The sequence below is a fragment of the Chelmon rostratus genome, chromosome 20 (assembly GCF_017976325.1).
Source record: "Chelmon rostratus isolate fCheRos1 chromosome 20, fCheRos1.pri, whole genome shotgun sequence".
Classification (NCBI taxonomy): Eukaryota; Metazoa; Chordata; class Actinopteri; order Chaetodontiformes; family Chaetodontidae; genus Chelmon; species Chelmon rostratus.
The window spans coordinates 17,833,067-17,851,853 of record NC_055677.1 but is presented as its reverse complement, the minus strand read 5'-3'; positions in this window follow the sequence as shown (position 1 = coordinate 17,851,853).

Here is an 18,787-nt window from a genome sequence, read left to right as displayed (position 1 = left end):
GGGTTGTCGTGTCATCCGCTGGAGCGCATGCTGTATTGCAAGAGGCTCTGTGTCATCATCTGCACTGTCTGTTCTGCCTCTCCATCTGTAATGTATATGCTTTTCAAATAAAACAATTGAGAGAAGTTAAAATGTCTAAATCCAGCACAACATTCAGATGGTGTTATACAGCATGTGTGTATAGAGTATTACAGTACCTGACATGTTGAGCTCCTGCAAGGATGTTTGCAAGCCGATCATCTTCTTAACTTACCGGTAAACGTGTCTAAAATCATTTTGAAATCATGAAATCAGCATTAGCCTATCAAGAAATGCTGAATGCAGATTTGGTGTTCAAAATCAGGCAATAAAAGAAATGCAGAAGGAAAACCACAATGCAGAACAATGGCGACACAATTATAATTAATGCTTCCTGGGAACAAATGGAGTAGCAAGCTTGAGGATTCACAGTTCCACCAGGCCACACAGTCTGGACTGTCTGGTGGTAGAGAGCAAGGCAATAGCTCTTTTAAAGAAAAGCCCACAGAATTAAAAACTGCTTTGATAAGTAAAGATTTTCTAATGTTCAACAACTTTTTGAAATGGAACAGGTGCGGTTTTTTCCACATTAAATGTGAAGTGGCAGCAATACACTGTATATTTGTTACATCCACACGTATGTAACAGTGCACACATTACAGTTCAGTATGTAAGGGCATTTCCAAATGCCTCTACACATTTCAATGTGTGTATTAAAAAAAGTCTAAGTGGAAATTCTGTAAAAAAATTAAGAAAAGTTAAAAGCTTTTTTCCCTTGGCTGAGGTGGAAAAGTTGGTGTTTAATAAAACTAAAATGCAGCAATACGATGTAACCAGACTTAGTGAATAAATCATGACTTACATGATTTAACAGCACTCGAGCTTCCAGTGAAGAGACAAAAACAAAAGATCCTTTTGGAGCGATGTGGAGCTTGTGACCTTCACTCTTCTGCAATGGCACCAACAGGAGATTTATCTCCAGCAGCTGTTTATATTGATATATATATTCACATGATAGTAGTGGATGGAAAGTGCATTAATTCTCATTTATATTGCAGATTTGCTAAAAAATCACCAAAAAGTTCCACCCTCCATTTGGACAGAAACTTAACTTGTGAGAGTTAAGTCACTCTTTGAGGAGGATCCCTCACCCACAAAACTGTTGTGCTCGTGACTGAAAGCTTAATCAACAAGTCTGATCTGATTCTATAAAGACTGAGAAACAGAATATATGATTTTTGTTGTTGTTGTTGTTTTTACCACTTGTTCATTTTGTGGGTATTTTTAACAAATATATTACTTTTGTGTTATATATAAAATGTTTTATTCAGAAAATTGTACACATTGGTCTTGTCCATGAAAATGGATGTCGAGCCTTACGAAAAGTTTTGTGGAGGATTGATAAAAAACTGTGGTCAGGTTCAAATAATAAAAAAAATTAACAAAGACCTTTGACATGGATTCCACCATATGGTTTGTAAAAGGTAGGAAAACCTGTTTCCACCTTTTAGTAAATGAAATCCTTGAAACAATAGTTACTTAATCTCTATGAAGCAGAATCTTAACTCTCTCTCTCCACTTCTATCTCTCCAGTGTAGTTTTACTCCAGTGCTGAAAGCAATCAGCTGTGATCCACTTGTGTCAACAGAGTGCTGAGAACTGGACTCCTCCATTACAATCAGTAGTGGCCCCACTCAGCTTTAGAGAAAGGGTGACGCTGTAGGCTAGCATTAGCGTAGCACCGATCAGCAATCAGCAGCTTCTCCACTCCACACATGCTCGCACGCACACACATGCTCAAACATAGCAGGTCAGTCCTGCGCATCAGAGCGAAGCATTTGCCATTGCAACATCGTGTATGCAAACACAATTCAACACACAATCTACTGTAGTCAGCTGTCAGTTTTATATCAAAATATCACTGTTGCTTGTATCAGTTATTATTGTTTAGTAATTATTTTTTTTATTTCATTCAAGCAGGTGAAAGTCTCATTAGGAGCAGTCCCCCTTGTCTTCACCAATGTGTTCTTCTTCTTTTGTCCTTCTTCTGCTTTTTCTCCTACAAGGAAATATGCCTTTCCATTCATGAAAATTAACACAACATCACAGTTTAAGTTTATTTAATTTATAACAATTCAGTCGTACATGCTACGATTTCGTAATTTTCACCCAAATATAGACGTAATGCGCAGAAATCGTCAGATGCTTTGAGCTGGCAGAAACTGTTTTTTTTCCTTCTTCTTCAAAAACTAATTCAAGTGTGAAACTAATTTATCTCCTGCCACATTTTTTTGCTCAGTTGACACCAAACTTGCCACACTGCATCTTCAGACTGGCCTTCACAAGTGATCCGGCCAGTGTACAGTTTCTCCCTCTTTTTGTGCCTTCTGTGTTTTCCCTTTTCCTTTTGTCTCCTGTCTGTCTCTCCCCTGTCTGCCAAGTGTGTGCATTCCCCTGCAGGGCGTGGCTACAGGTGGGGCTCGGCCTCCTCACCTGAGCGCAGCTGTGCACAATCAGGCAGCCAAGAACCACCTGCTGCAGCAGTAAGCACCAACTCTTCACCCACTATTCGTTGGATGGTCAGTTTCTCCACATGGGAACAACCAGACCTGGACCAAGCCTAAGTATCTTTTTGAGGCCTCTTTTTCTTGTCTGCTTGCCTTCCTGATTCCTCTGTATTGGTGTTTTCCCTGTTTGTCTGTGTCTATGAAAAAGGACTGGATCTCTACCTGTTTAACCTCCTCGCCCTCAGCCTCACCGTTACCCTAGAGATACATTAACTTTGCCTGTTATTCCTAAATTCACTGTACATTTCAGACTGTTGCCTTTCACCCTGTTTCCTGTGCTCTCTACCTAAGTAGCATTTTGTGTCCAGCATTTTGCTAAACCACCAGTTTTTGGAGCGTTCCGCAACTTTCCCAAGCTGATCAGGTACAATATTAAACATACTGTCCTTGTGCACATTCTGTTTTATTTATGTTTTACACAGCATCACAACTTACCTGGAATCAGGGTTTGTACAACAACGAATACACCTCAAACATCATAAACAGAATGAGACAACTGGAAAAAAATTACAAAAGAGTAGAAATAGTATGCCAGATTTATTATATCAGGACAAAGCCCCTGAGATGTATCATCAAGGGGTCTCCGAGCAAACTCAAGAACAAACAAAACAAAAACAGAAGAATTGTAGAAGAAGAGTTATGATCTTTGGATAGACACTATCATAAGACAAATGATCACACAGCAGACAGTCAGTCAGTGAAAGCATTGCTGACAACACTTGCATTTTGTTTTACGATAAAAGAATCTAACATTTTCAAATCAGGCAAATGAAGGCAGAGAACGCACAGACTCAGAGTGTGAATGAATAAGAAATGGTTTGTTGGCTGGGTTCAGGGGCTGAAGATGAATGAAGGAAAAATCTGGCAGGCATAGGCAGAGGGGAAGAGGGAGGCAAGTGGCTGGTGAAGCGTGGCTGAGCAGAGGGGAAGGGTGGATGTGAGTGTGGCTGATGGGGTTAGTTGGGAAACCAGGGGGCCAGCTAGCTGGATGGCTGAAGGGCCGACTGGGTGATGATTAAGCAGGCAGGCAGTGGACAGGTGTCCCCTTGCTGGTGAGGAGAAATAGGATTTTATGGTTTAAAGAAGAAGCTTAAAATTTGACACAACAATTTGTGACCATTTACCACTACATTACAGAGCTGAAAGTCTGGGAAAGTTAGTTGATAACTATTTTCCACTAGCAAAGAGTTACCAGGAATCCAAAAGCTACAGGTTTGTCCGACTGATGAGTAAGTAGAGCAGATAACAGTATCATAAAAAGGTACAATGTATTTATCCAAGGAAGATTGAAGCTAGAAGAAGATCTAACCGACATGTACAGCTGATAGGAAACCACTTTTAATGACTTGCATAGAGAAACCAACCAAGATGCCATGTGAAACTATGTCCAAAGCCTTGCCACGTAGTGTTTCTAGTAAAGAAACAACAAAAAACTTGTCGTATGTGCTTTTACTTGCTTGCTTGCCTTTTTTTTTTCAATACTGGAATTTTCCTAAATTAATGAATTTAACTGTTTGTAATAAACTGTAGTTTATTAGGATAAAGCCAGTGATTCTGGCTTTGGCTACACTGAGAGCAGATCAGGACCAAGGACAGGTCCACCGCTACAACCAGTACAACCAGAGTCGATGTTGCTCTAGTGCTGTCACAGCAGTCATGGGCTCATGTTTGATTGAGCACTGCTGATGTTATGCTGCATCTTATTTAATGCAAGAGTTTACTTAATTGTGGATGCACTGTGCCCCCCCCCAACACACACACACACTCACACTCACTGTGTTCTGCATTTCAAGAGATGCTTTCTCTGCATTTTTTCCACTTTTTTTCCTTGATGCCAAGTAGAAAAGCAGAAGCATTCTCCCTGTGGCGCCCCCCCCCCCCCCCCCCCCCCCCCCGCCTCCTGCAATCATCCTGTTTGCAATGCCGCTGAAAACAATAGGAAAAGTTATTTCCCTCTAGTCTTAGTACATACAAAAAAAAAACATAAAACCCAACAAAGCTTCCTTTAGCAATGTTTTGTTAAAATCCAGGCGGGGCCATTCTGAGCTGTTTTTCCTCTGTTGTACCAGTAACATCAGTAGCCCACCTCGATTAGTATCCCACAGGCTATGTGGCAAAGTATAAAGCCACTTGTTTTAATCGGTTCACAGTCGGAGAGCGAGTGAAAAGATGAGCTTCTGACAGCGGCTTGGGGCTCAGACGAGCCTGAATTTCACCGACTGTGGTTGGGCCGGCCCGGATGGAATGTCCAGGCGTTCTTTGAGCCACACCTGTCATCATCACCCTATTAATTCTTTCATTTCACAGGTAATAAAGTGTAGTTAGAGGGCACAGCATGATGTCCCGCCTGCAACAATAAAACCCCACTTTTTGTGTAGGGCTTTCTTTTGATTTTCTGATGAGAGATGTGGCACTTGTGTGCTCTTTCAGCTGTGTGTTCATTGACGTTTGAAATAGAACGCTCCAGGGTGAAAACTGAAAGTAGTGAGATTATATTGCTGGGGGGGAATGCAAATGACGGGAGACTATTTTACTTTGGAGAAGGGTAGCAAGGCTTTGTGGATTGGGGTAAAAACAAACACTGCCAGTCAGGAAATGGGCTGGAAGCATTTGTAACCCAGTCGTTTCACAAAAAAACTTTATTGAAATCATCTCAATGAACGTAAGTCACTGTTATTTTTTCATACCTGACTTCTATATTTATTACTGTGTGTGTTTAATTAAAACATGGAAACTACAAGAAAGGGGCTGATAAAGTATTGATATATTGACTGAATGAGTGATGAAGTGATTGTGACACACGCATTCGTGCACACCCTCACGCACACACACTTCACTGATGTGTGATAGCACCTGAAACCTGAGACAAGAGGCAGTGGCCTGGGGAATGTAAATTGCACATCATTAATTAGCAAACAGACTAAAACAACAAGGCTAGCCAGATTAGTCAGAGCCAGATTAGCCGCTGTGGCTGCAGCAGCAAACCACTAATGCATCCGAGCAAAATAGGATTAAAGACAAAGCCCAAAGCAAACATCCAAAAGCCTGAGATTCACTCTCAGTAGTTTTACTATGTGGATGGAGAAATACAGTGTATGCTAACACAAAAGCTTGAGAGAAGGTCATTCATTCCTTTACTGGGGAAATGGCGAGGAAGGGACAATATGGTGTCTGCAGGCAGGCTACCCTCCATGACGGCCCAGGATCAGGGATGTTTGATAAGAAACTAGTAGCTGTGACCTTATCTATTTTTTCCTGTTGGCTCCTCAGTAGACAAACCTCATAGCTAATTCAGACGTAAAACAACCTGTCAAACACTGTAATAGATATTTACCATACTAATTTTTCATCAATCAAATACCACGCATTATTTGCCAGTCAATTAGCCGGGGGCCTTTAGGGCCCCTGAGGGTCTGTGGCCCTAGAGCAGATACCTGCTTTGCCCAGATAGTCATCCAGCCTTGGCATCAGGGTATCAGTAGTGACACACATACTGAATCCTGCCAATATTTTCCTTGAGAGAAAGCTCACACAATAATGAATATGTGTCGCTCTGTATAGGGTTTACTGCTGATCGTGTTGTGTCTGCTGGCTCTGTGTGTATCTGGTAATCAAAGAGGGCCAAGCTGTGCTACTTGTTTTTTACCTCAAAGACACAGCTGTCCAGCACTCACACAGATTTTTTGTGTTGAAGCTGTACAAAGATGCGGAGTAAGTATGCATTTGACACACTGAAGTAACAGGTACAACTACAAAATCTAACATACCTTTTGTTGCAAGCTACCTGATCCAAATACTGAAGGTCCTGGTTGAAAAGGGTCCTCTTACTGGAAGAACATCCTGAAACTTGAAGTTATGTGATCAGCTAGAGAGAAGAGTGAAGTTTCTACAGACACCAGCTGCAAAAAACACACAAACCTAAGAACAGCCAAGCTTCACTTTGGTCGGTCATCAAGTTACTCATGGTTTTAACGTTACAAAAACAGACTGATTTGCACAGACAGTCAGATCTGAAGCCTGAGAGCAGGAAACGCTCCCGACTTTACAAAGCCAAGAGGCAATAATTACAAACAATCCAAACAATCTGTGGGATGAAGCTGTCCCCGAACCTGGTGTTGAAGGAGGAGGCTGGAGTGGTTGGGGCCTCTGATGATCTTGTTGGCCTCAGTGGATGGCAGCTTGGTCCTGGTGATGTGCTGAGCACTTCTCACCAACCCTGATGATGCCTTCCAGGTTGAAAGCAAGGCAATTGCCATTGCATGCAGTGATACTCTCAGTGATGTACCTGATGAATCCATGTTGGTGGCCCTCAGCCAGTGATGAAAGAAAAGCTTCTCCAACAGGAAAACAGGCTGTTTTCATCCAATAATTGTTTCCTGTTGCTTCCAATTTGCAATTCTTTGATTTCTGTCAAGAGAGTGTTCAGGGAACTAATTTCCAATCCCTCCCTCCTCTTTGAAACAGCTGTAGGTCGTGTCGAGTTTCATTAATAGTACTGAATGGCACTAAAAAATGCTGAACTAGACTTGGCCAGACTCGGCCGTTATGTGAGTGCTGGATTAGATTCAATTATTTCCAGTACCACAGACTTTTACACTCTGAATAACACCAACACCAATTATAGATAACCATGACCGAACATATGTGCTTTCAAATTCTGTGAAAAGTCATGCTGGCCTCCTTTACTTGTAAAATAAAATCCAAGTGAACTGCATTGTGTTAACATGCTGAGATCAATGGCCCTCAATAAGAAACAGATTTGTAGTGTATTTGATTTTTGTAGTGCAGATTTTTCTCTCCAGGTCGAGATATTTTTACGCGCCGTCAAACAAACATACTGTATGTTGTGGAAAGGTGATCAAACTTGTTTAGCTGAGACACAGTGGTCTTTCTTGGATACATTTAGCACTTTTATTGCAGACGTAGCTTCTTTTGAAGTATGCTGCAGAGTCAAACAGCAGATTTCGTTCAGTTTGTTTTATGCAAACAGGTTTAAGTAAGTCACATGACAAAACACAGCAGTGCCAATGGACTGGAAGATTTTGACAGTTAGTAAATTAAAATGCCACACGTGTTCTCCAAAATGTGTTAAGAAATATGCTGGTGGCATCTGGCACATTATGACTGTATTCTTGTGATAGTGTGTGTCTGTGGGACAGTCTGAAAGTGTGAATATGAGAGGATACAGGTTCTCAATTTCTGAATACCATATTATGCATTGTTGGTGACACTACATCCAGATCATGCAAGTCAAGAAAGTCTTGACATAGTTAGAAAGAGTTGCGTAAGTTGCATAAGTGATGTGACATAACACACTTACTGAAAACCTTTGTTGCTGGTCTGCTTAGGAAACTGAATAGCTGAATAACTTTTGAATAGCTGCAGCTCTCAACATGACCAATGTTGTAATGATTTTCACCTGTCTCAATACTTTTTCCCTATGAAATGTGCCAAGGTGACGGGTATTGTATGAGACGAGAAATGTTACTGAGCGGTTTCACACAAAACTAAATGGTCCTTTAATATCTTTATGATAAAGTGTGACTTTCTTGATTTTAATTATCTTTAAATTATTTTTTAAGTTGGCAAACACCATATGTGTAATTCATGGCACAATTCAAATCACATCAAAAATGAATGAATGATTTCTCTGTCACCGCTGAATACCATACATACTTTTTTCCTGAAATTAGGTCCCAAGGGATCAACCAGAACGAGAGGCACTTTGCCTCTCTACAGTAATGAGACTAACAGTCTCCAGTCATGCTAGCAGTAATGTCACTTAGGCACAGCGATGCAATTAGCTAACTGCTCACATCAGCATGCCAATGTGCATAAGCATGTTATCAATAAAAATGGTAATATTTTTTAGAGTATTTCTGCTAATAAATAATTTTGGTGTGAGTTTGTGTCATTTGATCATGCAATGCCGGCTATGGCCACAATGCCAAAAGAGCAGCCACAACCCCCATCTCACAGCCCAGCAAGGCTCCTGGAGGCTCGATCGATGCTCTATTTATACTATTTTGTTGCAAAACTTATCCCACACCGCTTGCTGCTTCTAAGCAGGTTTTGACTATGTAGTGTAGGCTCAAAAAGTGAAAAAAAATCTTCAAAAAAACTATTAAATAAATAAACGAAAGTTGAATAACTGTCAAATTCTTTGATTTTACTATATCAGCTGCATTTTAGAGTGTGACTGGCATCCAATGGTAAACATACTTCATCATTCAAATCACTGTAAAATATCAAATGCTTATTGATTTCCCCTGTGGTCAGTGCTTAACTGTACTAACTACATAAAATCATTTACTTAGTTCCATGACAGAGAAATAATACATAATAAAAAATCATGTTGCATCCTTCATCCTTTGTGGGACTGCTTAGTGACAAAGCCTTAATGAAGAATATGCCGAATTACATAGAAGAGGGTCTGATAATTTACACAAAGTACACTCCATGTTAGGTTATGGCTATATTTTGTGCCTGTTGTTCAATAAAGTGATCCATCCAGTTTTCAGAAACCCCTAATTTGCACCTTTTTAAATTGCAAAAAGCTCATTTTCTTTTACAAAAGATGGTGTATAAGTCCTGGAAAATTTTCTGCAAAAGAACTGCATCTCAAACTGAGGCGCTAATATTAATCCAATCCCATCAATTCACTCACTCCCAACATGTCATACATGAATGTGAAGTCAGGGCCACTTAGCATAATTGTTTAAGTCACTGGGCACCACTTCAGCCTCATTTTTCAATGTGCAGGGTGGTCTGACTTCCATAGACACTATGACACTATGGACACTCCCAACCTGTCAAATGACATAGTGTAAATAGCAAGATGAGTCCACATTTGGAGAAAGGACATTTACCCAGGAGACCAGGACTTGTGTCCCGTGTGAATTCTTGTGATTTCTTTTGCGATTTGTTCAGTAACTATGTAATTAAGTACTTATTTCAAGCCAAACAATGATCTTTTCCTTAACCTAAGTAGTTTTGGTGCATAAACCAAAGTGTGCTGCACAACACTAGCTACGTATTACATGTACACTACTGCACTCCTAAAAGAGGGTCCAAACTGAATGCAAAGTAATCTTTTGGAGTGGCATGATTGTATACAAGGTTAATGCAAAGATGCATATGGATGTAAAAAAAAAAAAAAAAAACATGAATGAGCTGTGGGGAGCATGAATTGAGGCAAATACATGTATTAGGATCAGTGAAGGCATTTCCACATATTAATCAGACATAGGGGAAAATAGAGCAACAACCACAAGGCTATAGCAAAGCATGGAAAAGCTTATGGGTTTGTTGTTTTGTGTAGCATTAAAGACAAAGACAGAAAGAGATAAATACCATGATAAAAGCAGTGGAACATGAGTACAGTGGACGCACACGTTGTTTTTAAGCCATGTCAAGTGGCTATTATGCTTATATTGAACATCTGACATCAGCCTATAACCTTATCCATATATTGAAGGCAACAGGCACTGATACCTAAAGGACTGAAAAGTTTCATTGCCAGTGGCTCTAAAACAACACATATAGCTTGTAGAGCACCAGCATGTCAGACATTCGTCATCACACAAGCACAAAAACAGTTTGCTTAAGTTCAGGCACCAAAACTACAACTTAGGAAAAAACCATGGGTTAAAATAAGTCTGTTACTGTTACTTATGTGATACAACTTAAGTGCATTATGTCAATTAAAAGAGGTCAGTGTTCCCTTTCCGCATTTGCTTGACCCATCCATCCAACCGGTCCCCTCTTTCTTGCCCTTTCAGTTGATTTCCTCCTTTGTTCCTGACATAATCTAAGCATCTAAGCACTAAGCATCCTCTGCCTTCGTGTGACAGTGTGGTATGGCAGCTGCACGGCACAGGAGAGGAAACAACTTGCACGGGTGGTTAAAACTGCACAGGGCATCGTGGGCTGCCCCCTTCCTGACCTAGACTCTGGGCAAGATCCATCACCACGGACCCCAGCCATCCGGGCCACAGACTGTTTGTACTGCTTCCATCAGGAAAGCGGTACAGGAACATCCAAACCACCACCAACAGACTGAGGGACAGCTTCTTCCCCTGAGCTGTCAGAGCTATCACCCCCAGCAGCCCCTCACTGGAGTGAGAGACTGTGAAGACTATGAGCCCCTGCACCTTCTGTGTACTTAACATTTAAGCCAGGCATGTCAAACTCATTCCATAAAGGGCCGTGTGGCTGCAGGTTTCCGTTCCAACCAAGGAGGAGCACACCTGGCTGGAATCAATTAATCAGCTGATCTCAGTCTTCAGCTGATAACTAAGTGATCCCTTGATGTTGATTGGTTGGCCTGGTGTGCTCCTCCTTGGTTGGAACAAAAACCTGCAGCCACACGGCCCTTTATGGAATCAGTTTGACATGCCTGATTTAAGCACACACAAACGTAACAAAATTATATACATTTTAGTATATTGGTACATTTCACTGGTATATTTTATTCTGTTGGTACATTTCACTGGTATATTTTATGGTTTATTGTTTATGGTTTATTGCATTGACAAATGTTTTTATTGCATGTTGTCATGACCCGTGCTATGCACGCTGGTTTTGTTTAGTTTTCCTTGTTTGATCCTCATCATTGCCTTATTTAGTTAGTGTTGTCTCAGTCTTGCCATGTTTTATGTAAGAGTTTTTGTATTGTCTTGCCTCATCGTGTTTGTGTTTTGTAAAGTTTCCCATTGTGTGTTCTCTTTGCCTGGTTTTTGTTACATCCTGTTTTATTTTGAAGGTTCTTGTTATGTGTCTTTGGTTTACTTTACTTCCTGTGTTTTCCCTCCTGTGTGATTGTCTGATGTGTTTCACCTGTGCGTCATTAGTGTTCCTCCCTAATGTATTTAAGTCCGTGTCTTCCCTTTGTCCTTGTCGGGTCGTCGTCAGTGCTACCATAGTGTCTTGTCCCCTTTCCGTCTGCCTCAGCCACAGCCACAGAAATAGTAATTGCCATAGTAAGTGTTTGTCGTGTGATTTCTTTGTCATGTCTGCGTCGTGTTCCATGTAAGTTTGTTTCTAGTTTTGTCATCGTCTCTTGTTACCAGTTTTAGTAAGCGTGTTTCTTTAGTGTGGTCTGCGTTACCTTGCCTTTATGTTACCTTGTCGTATTTAGTTTAATCATAGTTATAGCCACAGCCACTGCCAAGATTTCAGCTTTAGTTATAGTCCTAGCCTAGTGAGTGTTTGTTGTAGTGATTCCTTTGTTATGTCCGAGTTGTGTTTCGTGTATGTGTTCATCGTAGAGTTTTCTTAGTTCATGTTCGTGTTTCCGTTCAAGTCTGTGTTATCCCTTTATTTGTCTGAGTTTATGTCTGTGTCATGTCCTGAGTGAGTTTCCGTTTATTGTATTTTCCATAGCCTAGTTTTGTTTCGTAGGTTTTCGCTTGATAGCCGATTTTCTGTTTATTATTGTAGTAATCTGTTTCTTTTGTGACTCTGCATAGTGATTATGTTCCCCTGAGTTTTCAGGCGTGATTTTGTTTCTGTAGTTTTGCCAGTTAAGTTCAAGGTCCTTCACCGTCATTTGTTTCTTCCTCCTACGTTTTCTGTTTACTTTAAGTCATTGATATTTCACTCATAGTCTTGTCTTTGTCTATAGTCTTGCCGTGTAGTGTGTTAGTGAGTTTCCGGTGTTCCCATAGTCTTGTCTCTACTCAGTTGTGTTGCGTGTTAATCCGGTGTTGTCTTTGTTCTTTGTGTTTAATAAATTCGTTTATATTGGAATCTACGTCCCCACTGTGTCTGCATCTGGGTTCGACCCATAGTTCCCCTCATAGTTCCCCCCTTCCTGACACATGTTGGTTTATTTTATTCTAGTATCTTAATTTTATTTTATAATGTTTCTTATCTATCTTATTATCTCTAACATGGGGGTTGCAATGCAAATTTCATTGACATGTCATGCTCAATGACAAAGAATCTTGAATCTTGAATCTAATCACTACGACCACTAGAGGTTGGCGCCTCTATAGACGTTGTAATAATTTGCTTGCACAAACAACCTGTACGGTCATTTTTCTGGTGAGGACGAGCCAGAAAAACTCTTAGCAGCTCAATGGTTACCACCGTCTTGTATTTAAATCTGGGTTCAAGAATGATCTGGGTACTGGATCCTTTTAACCTGTGTCTTCATCAGATGACCCCTCAGTGAGCAGGGATAGACTACAGCTCTCTGATTTAGTTTTGTCATTTCCTGTTTGATGTTGACCCCACCTCACATTGTGTCATCTTGCTTTACTTCCTGTGTTTTCCTGCCCTTGTGATTGTTTGATTTGTTTCACCACCATTCTCATTAGTTCTCCTCACCTGTGGAATTTAAATCTGTGTTTTCCCCTCAGTCTTCGTCAGTTTGTCTTCATTCCTTTGGTGTCATCCCTTGTGAGTTTATTTCTCAGATTCTGTGATTTTGGGTCAAATTTAGTTTCCATAGACCTTCCTTAGACTGCTTTTGGACTTCCTTGGTTTGGATTTTGCTTGCTAATTTTGAGAATTACACAACAACATGGCCATTTATATAAATCACAGACCTCACAATCAAGTTTTGATAGAATTTGTTTCTTCAGTAGACAGCTGTTCCAATGAAAACTGTTGACAAAGATTTTAAGATGACTCCTTATTATATAACTACTATTCTATCACATAATTTTTCAGCTACAGCTGTCTTTAGTGCTGTAGTCCCAGACAAGAGGTGCTTGACCTGATCCACCATGTCCACTTACCTATCCTCTCCGTGACCTGAGGCTGGACAGCTGCCTTTACATATTATAGAGCACTCATGCATAACACAGCATCACCATAAAGCCTGCAACAACAAAGCCATTCCCATATCGTCCATAACATTTTCATAATGTGAACGGCCAGGTTGCTGTGCATCCGCTATCCTTGGGTTCCTTGCGGAGAAAGATGTAATGTTTTCCTAGACACAGGAGCAGTGGGACCATGCACACACACACAGGTGCACACACACTTATATCCACACACTGTGAGATCAGTAGGGAGCTATGGGACCTGCTCTGGCATAATGGGCACTAAGTCATGCATGTATTCATGCAGCCCAGCAGCACAGAGGACACCTTGATCTCTGTGTCAAACACTGCTGGCTTTCACACAGGAAGTCAACACCTATACGCCACTTCAGCATGTAGCTGCTGCGCTGCCACGTGTTAGTTATTGCTACACCTGTAGCTGGTGCTGATGTTTATACTGTGGGTGCTCTGAGAATTAGTGACAGTTGAGAGTTGAAGAGTCCAGGGTGTGAAGTCTCAGAGGTTATCAGACCTAAAGACTGAATCAAAACATCGGCCGGGGAGGCTGAAAATGCAACAAACCACGCAAAATACACACATACAATGGCACTGGTCTAAGCATATACCTACACAGAGAAGTCGGATACTGTCAGTTTGTAGTAGACAGAGAAAGAGAGGGTGAGAGAAAAATAAAGAGGGAAAGGAAATATTTCATTCATGATGGCTAAATCCCAGAATGCCCAGGTAGCATTTTGCACTATTTTCCCTTTGGGAAGAAACACTAAACATACTTTGTAGCTTAAACGTAGCAGTGTATGTGTGTGATAGTGATAGCGAAGAGATATGTGAATGAGTGGGAGCAATTTTGGTGCTGGGTGCCAGAAATTCATGTGGTGGCCTTTGAAAAGAGGTTCCCTGGTCATGTTGGAGCTAGAAAAACAATTAGCCACAAAGCCTGAGTTAAATGATGTAGAAAGGAAATAGAAACTTGATGACCCTGAAATACTGGCCCTCTGGAGGGACCAAACACACAGACAGCTGAACTGAGAGAGAGCTGCTGGAGACTCTCAGCTGTAGAACTATGCACACACACGCACACACACACACACACACACACACACACACGCATTGAGACCCTAACCATAACCTTAACCACTACTTGCCTAACCCTAACCTCTAACCTAAGCCTAACCTAACCCACAAGTCCTCACTTTAACATGCAATGAGTTACGTAATGAGGACTTGCTTATGTCTGCACAATGTGGACACACACACACAACTCCCGCACCTCCAACACACAAACACACACACACACACACACACACACACACACAGGTCCAGGATCATCGCTGTTGATGGATTAAAAGTCCAGTTTGAATGGCTCGGCCAAGAGAGTAATAAGCGGTCCACTGGCTCCACTGTCACTTGTCAGTGTGTGTGTGTGTGTGTGTGTGTGTGTGTGTGTGTGTGTGTGTGCCTGAAACAGTGCCAGCAGCCCATTGCAGTGCACTCAGCAAGATGTTAAAGATAATCGGAGGCAATGGCCCTGCATAAACCCCTGCTAACTGGCAAGCTTGCTACAATATGCTGCTTAGTGAGGTAAGCTGGCACAGGCTCTCTGTCTTTTACACACAGTCACACACCAGTTTTTTTTTTTTTTAAGCCTTTCTCAAACCAAGTCTAACACGTTTTCTTGTACAATTGCCACAAATAGCAAGACAAAAATTAACAGTGCAATTTGCTGAATATATAGTACAGTAGAGCTATAGTTAAGTGTTAGGCTGTGGTGTCCATAATAACATGTTTTGATGACCATGGTAGTTTTCAACCTCTCTGGGGACCATGAACGAGAATTATTCTCAAACCATCCAATTGTTGTGGAGGTATTCCAATAAAATGTCATCTCCATGGTGGCACTAAATAGGACAAATCGTCTCAACCTACACTAAATTTTGCAACAATTCATCCAGTAGATGTTGATATATTTCACAGGATAAATGAACATTTGGACCTAATGGTGACAATAGAGAAATGGTCAGAGGATTGCCAAAATTAAAATCCATTCTGAATGGAAGATGAGTGATGTTGCCATAATTTATGCCAATTTATCATGGGACATTTTTCAAGGCATTTCATCATAAACCAAAGTATTGTGTCTGATGTTGCTAGACAAAAAGGTGGAGGATTACAAATAATCCTAAAGCTGATATGAATGAATCAAATTTTGTGGCAATCCATCTAATAGCTGCTGTGATGATTCACTTAAAAACACAATTGCGAACCTCATGGTGCCATTAGGAGTCATCTTCAGGAGAGCATGAATATTACCCCATAGTTCAATCCCTAGAGGCTTAATTGAAAGAGTTGCTAGAGAAGTAATTAAATGAATGTGTTTGAGCACAATACACAATATGTGCACAAGAGGAAAAGATAAAGAAAGATGTGACAAATCTCCGGTGATTAGATCCATTGCAATGTCATCATTTTAAGGGGCATTCACAGCATTAGCTGTGCAGGAATATCCCCCCGATAGAGTCTAGACACTGGTGGTGGACAGGGAGCGAGGAACAATAGCTGAAAATGTAATAAGAACAAATGGGAAAGCAAAGCTATGAGTTAACTTAAATACAGAGGAAGAATCTTGAAATAAGGATTTACTGGCAGCTGGTGAAGTGATAAAAAAAAGATATTATGCACTTCCCTGTCCTTGTTTAAAGCAAGACCTGAAATAAGAGTAATGTAGAGCCTGCAAGTCATAAAAGCATGCAATACATTTTCAGTGATGCTGGAGTAAGAAATGGCATGAATTGCCATATTTCTAAGATTAGAGGAAGCAATTTTGGATACCCTCTTTAGTGGGGTGTTCAAACTTCAGGTCATAGAGCAGACTAACCACTAATGCTGGCCTTACACTGGAAATCATGCTGTATGGTTCCTTCCCACACAATGCCACAGTTTGCAATGGCGCGTCTCAATGCCATAAATGTAAGCAATGCCGTTATATGTGATTAAAATTCATACCAAAGATTTTTAGGTAGTCTGACCTCGACATTCAAAACATTTTCCCTTCTGGTTAAAGTTGGTTTTATTGTTTTTATATAAAATTGTGATTTGAAGGAGTGCTATTCTCAAACCACAAGAGTCACAATTTCAATTGCAGCTTGCATATCTAACAGTGTTAACAAGCAGCAGCAGGTTGAAGTGTTTAGTTAACTGCATTTCAGTGGCGATGATCAAACTTTAGTTTACTTTTAATTCTGGAAGTTGACCAAATAACAAAAAAAAATAAGTGAGTGTCCATCCACCTGTTTTTTTCTATGCATTTCTTCAATAAACTATCTCTAATCTCTACACATGGCTGAGATGGAAAACTTGCCATGAGGAGATGCAATTCCAAGCGTATCTCCACTCTGCTCCGTGGAGAATACAACTGAGTCTAGTTTTTGACGGAAAACTTGTATACAGAGCATGTGGAGCCAAACAGGAAGTCAGACTCAGGAACAGTGGAGTAAATCTGGTACATTTTCAAAATAAAACACCCTGTGCCGACTCCCAATCATACATCAACAATAAACACAATTAAGACAGAGAAAAAAAGGAAACTGTATCACTATGCGTACCCATGGTAGCTGCAAGGGCGGAACAGGACGGAATATAAACACGTTGCATATGCGTCGTCATGGATATGAGCCTGGTGGATCTGTATGATCAGTTTTTGGCCAAAGTACAGCCTCACAGAGATGCTAACATGGCTGTGGACTCATAGTTTTGGACCCGTAGTCCTAGTTTTAATCTTTTTTTTTTTTTTTTGTAGGTTATGATCACATTTTAGTCGTTTCTCGAATTTGGGAATGGAGCAATATGCTACTACAAAGCAATCACAGGTGTCGCAAACAAGCCAAACGGTCTATGTAAACTGTTTTATTTGGGAGTGAAACTAAAAGTGAGAATGCCAACTTCACTAATAATCCCTCATTGCAGAGGAAACCTGTGTGTGTGCCCACATTGTGTAGTTTGGATAAAGATATTACTGTTCGCTTTTTTTCCTCTTTATTCCAAAATAAATTTGGCTAACATGTGGTTTGTTTTAAGCGTCTGTCTGTGTTCTTTTTGGCAATATAGCCATGTTCCCACATCTCTGCATTTCCAAATACTCTAGAATAAACTAGAATAATCCTTTAATGAGTTAAAGATGTTTAAAGTATCATACTTGTACTGTTGTTATGATACATGGTGGAGACTTCAGTTTGTCTTTTGTACTTTATCAGTTGATTGTTTGAGTCATTCCACTTCTAGATTGATCCTTCTGATTGTTGATGTCAGCCTCTTGGTGATTCAAAAGCTTAGCTTAAAGCTGAGCTAATAAGGATGAAAAAGCGATGTGATTTGTGAGTAAAAGGGGCAATCTTTATGGAGCTGCTGGGCCACAGAACAAACGTCAAACCTTTCATTAGCGTCTTCATTTGGGGACTGGTGACAACAGTGGCATGACCTTTGCTAGCTGAACATTGGGCACTTAAGACGGGGGATGGTGGGGATGGAGGGTGGCGGGGGGCCTCGGGTGACTCCTGGCTGCTGCTGCTGTTCGAAATAGCTTTTCCAGGCTGGTAATAATAGCCATCTTTGGTGCAATTAAATCATCCATTTTTCCCCTTATGGTCTTCACCTCCTGTCACATACATGCCTTGGTTTTAATATCCACCACGGACTGGGGAGGGAGGGGAGCAAGGAAAGAAGAAAGGGAGGGAGCTCGAAAGCTGGAGATGGAGTGCATGGCGGTAGGAGGGGGATGAGGAGAGAGAGAGGTCAACAGAGATAGAGAGAGGGAGAGAGACAGAGAGGACGAGACAGCGCTTTTGTGTGTGTGCAGATTAATTAGAATCCTTCTGGACTGCCATTAGAGCTCATTAAAAGGAGCCACAGCCATACAGGCATCAAACAAAGAGCTGGAACTGAACCCCGATCCAACCCCCACCACTGTCTGCTCTTCTCACAATGACTATGGATGTGTGTGTGTGTGTGTGTGTGTGTGTGTGTGTGTGTGTGTGTGACAATTTGTACTTGCTACACAGTGAGGACCGTCTTGCCCAACAGAGAGAGGACATTTCTGGAAAGTGATAGCATTTTGGCCGGTCCTCACACCTTCAACTGTCTAAGAGTTTAGACGTGGTTTTGAGTGCTAGGTTGGAATTAGGTTTAGTTTAGGGTTAGGCGAAGGGTTAGGTTTAAGCATTTAGTTGTGAGAGTTGAGGTTAGGGTAAGGAGCTAGGACATGCATTATGTCTATGAGAGTCCCCACAAAGATAGAAGTATCTGTGCATGTGTGCATCTGTATGTACATATGTGTTTCTTTATACACACAAATATATAAATAAACTGTGTGTGTAAAGCCTAAACCTATGTCCTATGCTTGTATGCATGTGTGGGTTC